This window comes from Myotis davidii, unplaced genomic scaffold, assembly GCF_000327345.1.
Source record: "Myotis davidii unplaced genomic scaffold, ASM32734v1 scaffold39, whole genome shotgun sequence".
Lineage (NCBI taxonomy): Eukaryota > Metazoa > Chordata > Mammalia > Chiroptera > Vespertilionidae > Myotis > Myotis davidii.
In genome coordinates, this window is record NW_006290531.1 from 819,169 (window position 1) to 826,295 (window position 7,127).

The following is a 7,127-nucleotide window of genomic DNA, read 5'->3' on the forward strand; positions in this document are numbered from 1 at the left end:
CTGTCCCCAGCCAATCCCAGGGGCAGGAGGTGAAGGAAAGTGATGAGAGTTGAATAAGTTGGTTCATTCTTCTAGATAGCACCTGTGTCTTGTCTCTATAAATAGGCAGGTGTGGCCCATAGTTTCACAGGGCTACAGCCTCCAGATTAGACTGAGCAAAAAGTGCTGAGTCAAGAGGTACGGTTTTGTCCAAACTGCACCACCTGATGGCTTGGTATCTTAGTTTCAGCCACTATAAAATGGGTTAGTGGCAGCTGCCTCACTTACCCCACAGGTATTTTTGTTTGTTTTCTGTTTTTGTCTGTGTGTGTGTCTGGGGGTGGGGTGGTGTTTTGTGTGTGTGTGCAGTCATTAAAACACAAGAGCCCAAAGAATAATGGGATACAATAATAGTAACTACTAACATTTGTTGACCATCCACCACATGATAGGCGCTGACCTTGGGCACATGTTACACGTTATTTCTGTTCCTGACAACAACCCAGTAATAAGACAGCTCTTCCAGATACTTGACAGATGAGGAAACAGAAACTCGGGGAGATTTGGTGGCCTGAGATCACGCCACTGGTACCGGTGAATAGCTTAGACAGGACATGTGCTGTTTATGCTATTACAACATCAAAAAGGACAGGATAGCCCGAAGGTATGGACCCTGGAGCCAGGTGGAAGCAGGTTTGAATTCTGGTTCTAGCATCTACCAGGTGTGTGAGTTTGGAAAAGTTGTTTAACATCTCTGTGCCTCAATGTCCCCTTTATAAAATGGGAATGATCAGACGACCTGCCTCATAGAGGTGTCATGAGGATTATATGAAATATATACAAAGCACTTAAGAGTTACCCACACTTAGTAAGCATCTTTAAATGCCAGTACTTTTCATTTTTAAAAATATTGCTATTAAGTGGCCTCCCTGCTAAATTAGGGGCAAGAAAAGATGATTCTTATTTACGTCCCTTGTGCTTTCCTTCCAAGTCCTTCAGCTCAGTTATGAGCCAGAACCCAACCCGGGACTATGAACTCTGTAAGGCGGTAGCATTGCCCATGAGATGAAGAGCAAAGCAGTTGTTTGGTGAAGTGGAAGGAGAAGAGCAGGAACCTGAGGCCTCGGCTCCCAGCTGGCAGCTGTGCTGAGACTGCCAGTCCTTGTGAAGCAGGTGCCCTAGCCCTGGTTGAAAATGGAGAGGATTTTGTTCAATGTTTATTATGATTGAAATAATCATTTCCCATGTAAACGGATGGCTCCATCCTGCATTTGGTGCCCCCTGGAGCCTACTATTTACTCTGGAACAAACACTGTAGAGACCAACTTCAGGTGCCCAGGGAACCCAGCCAGGCTGCTGGTGTGCTCTGTGACCCCCTGAGGCTCCCAGGGGAGCGTTCTCTCTCAGATGCACCTCTCCAGGTTGGAGCCCTCCGGAGCCCGTGAGTGTGTGAACATCCACTGAGCGTGCAGAGTAGCTCTTAGGACATCTGCCCCTCTGCAGCCGCTGCAAGTGCTCTAACTCCAGCCTCTGGTGTCTGCCTGGTGTCCATCAGCGGGCCTCTGGCTGTCTTTCCAGATAACAGACTTGTTTACGAGAAGTGAATGCCTTGCTCAGCCGGGAAGGCAGGATGACTCCAGGCTGAGCTCTGCTCCAGCCTTAGGACCTTCCAGGAGAGGCATCTCCCTCCGCCGAGACCTGCTTACATTCATTTTACCCGGGACCCTGCCTGGTTCCAAGCCCCTCAGCCCCCTCTACCCCAGGGGCAGGGCAGACTCAGATCTAAGCAGATGGCTGGTCTGGCTTCTGACCTGGTCTAGCAGGCCAGACCATTACACATTCACAGGCCTCCAGCCCGTGAGGAGAGATGGAAATTTTCATTGGTAAGAACTTAAAAACTGTCCACCAGCCTTCCCCAGCGGAGTCCAGAGCTTCATCCATGGTGCCTTCGGCCGGTGCTGCCCCACCTCAACATCTCACACACCAAGCTGCTGGAGGTGGAGCTCATGGCCGCGAGCAGAGGGGTAAGGATCTGTCAGGGGCCCTTTGCCTCCCCTTTCTCCTTCCTTTGTAGACATCCGAGTCCTGTTTTCGAATGTTTGGGCCTGGCCAGGGGCTGGCATCTCACCCTCCCGCTGGGCTATGACTGGCTCATTCTTTGTAACAACCCAACCTCCACACCCCTTCTTTTTCACCCTTTCTTCTTCTCCAACTTCCTCCAGCGTGAGTTGTGTGTGAGAGAAAGAAGGCGAGTCATGTCTGTGCCTGGCTGAGGAATGAGATCATTGCTCTCCCTTCTTAGCAGGCTTTGCTGTCTGCTGGTCGGGGTTACGGGGAGAAAGCAGGGCAGCTCCATTTCCACACAGAGCCATCTGGCTCCACCAGACTTGCACGGATGCTAATCTGTTGATTTCCTTTACTTATTCTTTTTTGTTGGTGGTGTTGTTCCCCAGGACCTCTTCACTGCAGCTGTAAATTCAGGCCTGGTCCATCTGAAGGCGGGGGTGCATTTGGCATTATGCCCCCCGGACCCCCGTCCCCTTGTAGGTGTCAGCGCGTCATTGTTATCATTGGTGTGTCTATGTAGTTGTAATGTCAGGGCTGTACTTTCAAATGGAAATCAGGCAATTATGCTGCACATGGGGAAATCTGACAGATGCAGAGGTTTTACACCACTGGTCCTGTCATGGGGACAAAGGCAGCCAGTGCTCCCAGGGGGTGGTTAAAAAAATAAAATATGTTTTAAGAGCACAGAAAAATTCAGGAATAATTAACTGCATGATGAGAGTTCATAGGTCCTGTGGCTGTTTAACTTCAGAATGTGATAATGATATGTCAATGGATCGCTTAACTCATCTTTATAAAGGCAGCATTAGAAAACTGATTTCTGTGCATTCAAACAGAGGCAGCTGCTGTTCTACGCATCTGCTTTCCAGTTTCCAAACGCAAAGCTTTTTAACTTGTTTCGCTTCCACCACATGGGCAGAAGCGGGGGTGTAGCAGGGGGGGTAGGGGAGGAAGAGGGCTCCAGTTGGCTTAAGGAGAAGAGGGGCTGATAGCAGTCTGATGTCTAATTCACGGAGCAGTTTCCTGTCAACATTTAGTGTAGATTCATAGGCGCTTACACAGAAAAATATGGTAACAGGATCATGGCTACCAGTTCAGTACTTGAATAATCGTTATGTGCCAAGCTCCAGCCGATGCTTTAGTCCGTGAGTGTGAGGTAGGCACTACTATCACCCATGTTTTACAGACGGGGAACTGGCACCAGCAGTAGGTGGGACAGCTGGGTTTCAGATCTCGCCTTCTTGGTCTTTGGTCTTAGCTCTCAGCCACTGAGTGGACCCCTCTCCAGTGTTGCAACAGAAAATAGCAAGAAAGTACACACTCACTCATGCACCCTTCATCAAGCACCCTGTGTCAGACACATCCAGGTGGAGTGAATTACTAAATAGGAGAGACTTCAATAAAACTTAAAACTTAAGTTTTCCCCTAAAATACCCCGATGTTTAAACAAATGGTTAATTTGGAGCCTGAAACGTGAGATAAGATTCAACACTCAATGTGTCCAAAACTGGACTTATATGAACTTACATTACACTTACAAAAAGTAAAGTGCTTCCAAATCCTGGCCATTTTTCTCTCCTGTTACAGAGGAAGCAACTCAGAGCAGGCTTTGGTCCATAGCTTTGAACTTCAGTAGTCCCTGAATTTCTTTATTTGCCGAGGCTGTAGACTATCTACAGCTGATGTCAATTAGAGCTGAGATAGAAAGGGAAGACATTTTATCTCTCAGAAAAAGTACTTTTAAACTAAGCATATGGCAAACTAAATACAACAGGTTTACATGGGAATCTCTAATGATTTCTCAGATCAGTATGTTCCCTTTGAAAGTCCATGAGACCCACTGTAGTTAGAATGCATTAATCAAATAAAACTGGAAGTTTCCAGAGACAAAATGTCTACTAATTTGTTACTAATAAACACAGATCACACACACAGCACCCTCTGATTATGACTTGTTTTAACTTATCCAAGGGTAGAAAAATATTTGGACCATTAGCTTTGTCTTATGTTAAGAAAAAATTAAATTTCTGCTTATGGAAAATTAGTTTTTCTGTTTTCACCTCTACTGAACATATTTGTTTGAAAATATTAAATAATAAACTCACATTGCAGAAATAATATCATTAAAGCATACTCTTCATTCAAGATCTTAATTAAAAAGGATTGAAAACACTAGTGACGAGCACAAAAGAGACCAAAGTCACGAGTCACTCAAGAATGGATCACTCAGGAGCTCAATGGAGCAATCAGAGCATCATCCCAGGGGCGGGGCCAGCCAGGCCCAATCACCCATTGACACAGCAAGGCCTTGTTCCACATAAACCAAGGACTGATGCTCCAAGAAGAAAAAATCAGAGTAAAAAAAAAAGTGAAAACCAATTAAAAATCAAAATTTTAAAAATTAAAAGCTACAATGTAGGTTAACAACCCCAAAATATATGTCATAGCTAATGTCATTCATTTAGTTAATGCCCATGATCAGTTATTAGCATATATCTTTTCCACAATGAATTTTAACTCCATTATAAATTCTTTACCCATCAAAAAGCATTTTAAACTAAGCATTTGACAAAAATATAATCAATTAACAGAGACATTTCTAACATTTTCCCGGATTTAAGAAGTGCCATTTTGAAAGTTCAAGATGCCCCAATTTGCAGAGGAAATTTACTAACTAAACCTAGTGTCTACTAATTTGTCTGTGGTTAATGAGCATCAGAAACACACACACACACTCATTTGTTATTCCAGCTTCCTAAATATAGAAAATCTTTTCGGCCATTAAATTATCTTATCATAGAAAAAAAATTAAAACCCTCTGATTAAAGAGAAATTAGGTTTTCTTTTTCCTTCTCTTTTTCAACATACTTATTTGAAAATATTATTGTAATAATCTTGTGATTGTGATTGGAAAAATTAGAATTGATTTTGACCCAGCTCTTTCAAAAAATTGTGTGTGTGTGTGTGTGTGTGTGTGTGTGTATTTAATATTAATCAAGCTCTCAGGTAACATATGTATTATGACTGTGTATGCATTATCACCATAATACTTAAGAAAAGTAAAGCAAATTGCTGGCCAACGAGTGTACAGATAAGTCAGTAGGGATGCAACAGTGCAGAAAAGCTTTCCATTAGTCATTCCAATACAAACCTCTCAAACTTTCTTACACTTGATCATGGACAGTGTGAACTTGGAAAAACCATGCCGTTTATTAGAAGAAAGGAAATGAGACCATGGGCAGATAAAAAACACATAAAAAAACTTAAAAAACACAGATCTTCTTTAGGAGCTGGAATTATGGGTGACTTTATTTTTCTTCTTCATGTGTTTCTGTGTTTTCCAAATAATATGTAATGGGTCTCCAGCATGATGCCTACATGAGTGGGCACTGGAGCCAAGCCACCAGTTTGGGAGCCTGGCTCTGTGGCTCATTGGCTCGTGCAAATCACTTTCCACCTTGAACTCTCAATTTTCTCTCCGCAGAATGAAAGCCATTATGGTGCCTACTTCACAAAGGTGTTATGATGCTTAGTGAGATAATACTCACAAAGTATGTAGTGCCTTGCACATATAACTGCCATAAATGTTAACTACTTAAGGGAAGTCCTTATGCAGCCCACGTTGGTACTTGTTCTTACAGTAACAGAAAAAGTGGAAATCCTGAGTGGCGTTCATAAAGTCAATATAATTTTCATATGCCACATTGCTGGATCGATCACCTGGTGTAAACAAGCACCCTCCAGTTCCTTCTCTGCCACACTCCCCTCTGTTTTTTTATTTATAACACTCATTGCAACCTGAAATTAGTTTATTTGTTTATATTCTAGAATCAGTCACCATGGTTGATTTTAAACTCTGAACGGTTTAACAAATGGCTTGGTAAACTCCTGAATATGTAACAACCGGCTCTCATGAGCCAGCATACACCCAGCTAATCTCCTCTGACAATTGCAACATTTTAAATGGTAGTTTGAGTTTGACAATGAAGGAAAAGAACCCCCTACCCCATATCCTCAAGCCAGCACAAATATGACAATTACTTTGCAGGCAGTATCATCAGTGGGAGCTGTTAACTGTAACTGAACATAACCAAGTGGACCATTTCCTGGGTTGATTTGTATTATAGTGGTGGTAAATGTTAGATTCCTCAGAAACTGATGAAAGTGCAAAAATAGGATCCATTGTTATTTTTCCAAATAGCTCCGACACCCTAAGGAAATGAGCAAGATTGAGCATTTTTAGAATTAAGATCCAAGTATTTTCTCTTTCAATTCATTTTGAAAATCAAAATAATTTTAAAAGGCATACATTAAGATGTCTCTCTCCTACCTCTGAACCTATCCACCCATGCTCTCATTATTGACTATAGGCCCAGTGCACGAAATTCATGCACCGGGGGGGGGGAGGGGAGTCCCCCCTAAACCCAGCTTGCACTCTCTCCAATCCAGGACCCCTTGGGGGATGTCCGACTGCTAGTTTAGGCCCGATCCTGGAGCAGTTGGACATTCCTCTCACAATCTGGGACCATTGGCTCCTAATCGCTCACCTGCCTGCCTGCCTGATCACCCCTAACTGCCTCTGCCTGCTGGCCTGATCACCCCTAACCACCTCTCCTGCTGGCCTGTCACCCCCAACTGCCCCCACTTGCTGGCCTGGTCGCCCCCAACTGCCCCCGCCTGCCGGCCTGGTCACCCCTAACTTCCTCCCCCACCAGCCTAGTTGCCCCTTACTGCCCCCTCTGCTGGCCTGGTCACCCCCAACTGCCCTCCCCAATGGCCTGGTTGCCCCACACAGCCTGCTGTTCAGTCATTTGGTCGTCCCTCAATAACCCCGCTGCCGGCCTTGTTGCCCCACACAGCCTGATGTTTGGTCGTTACTGTTATTGTGATGGTGTCCTGGACAATTTGCATATTCCTCTATTATTAGTATAGATTAGAAAAATCTTATGCTCAAATGTTACTATTAAATTTTGTATGCAGCCCTAACCAGTTTGGCTCAGTGGATAAAGCGTCGACCTGGGGACTGAAAGGTCCCAGGTTCGATTACGGTCAAGGGCATGTACCTTGGTTGCGGGTACGTC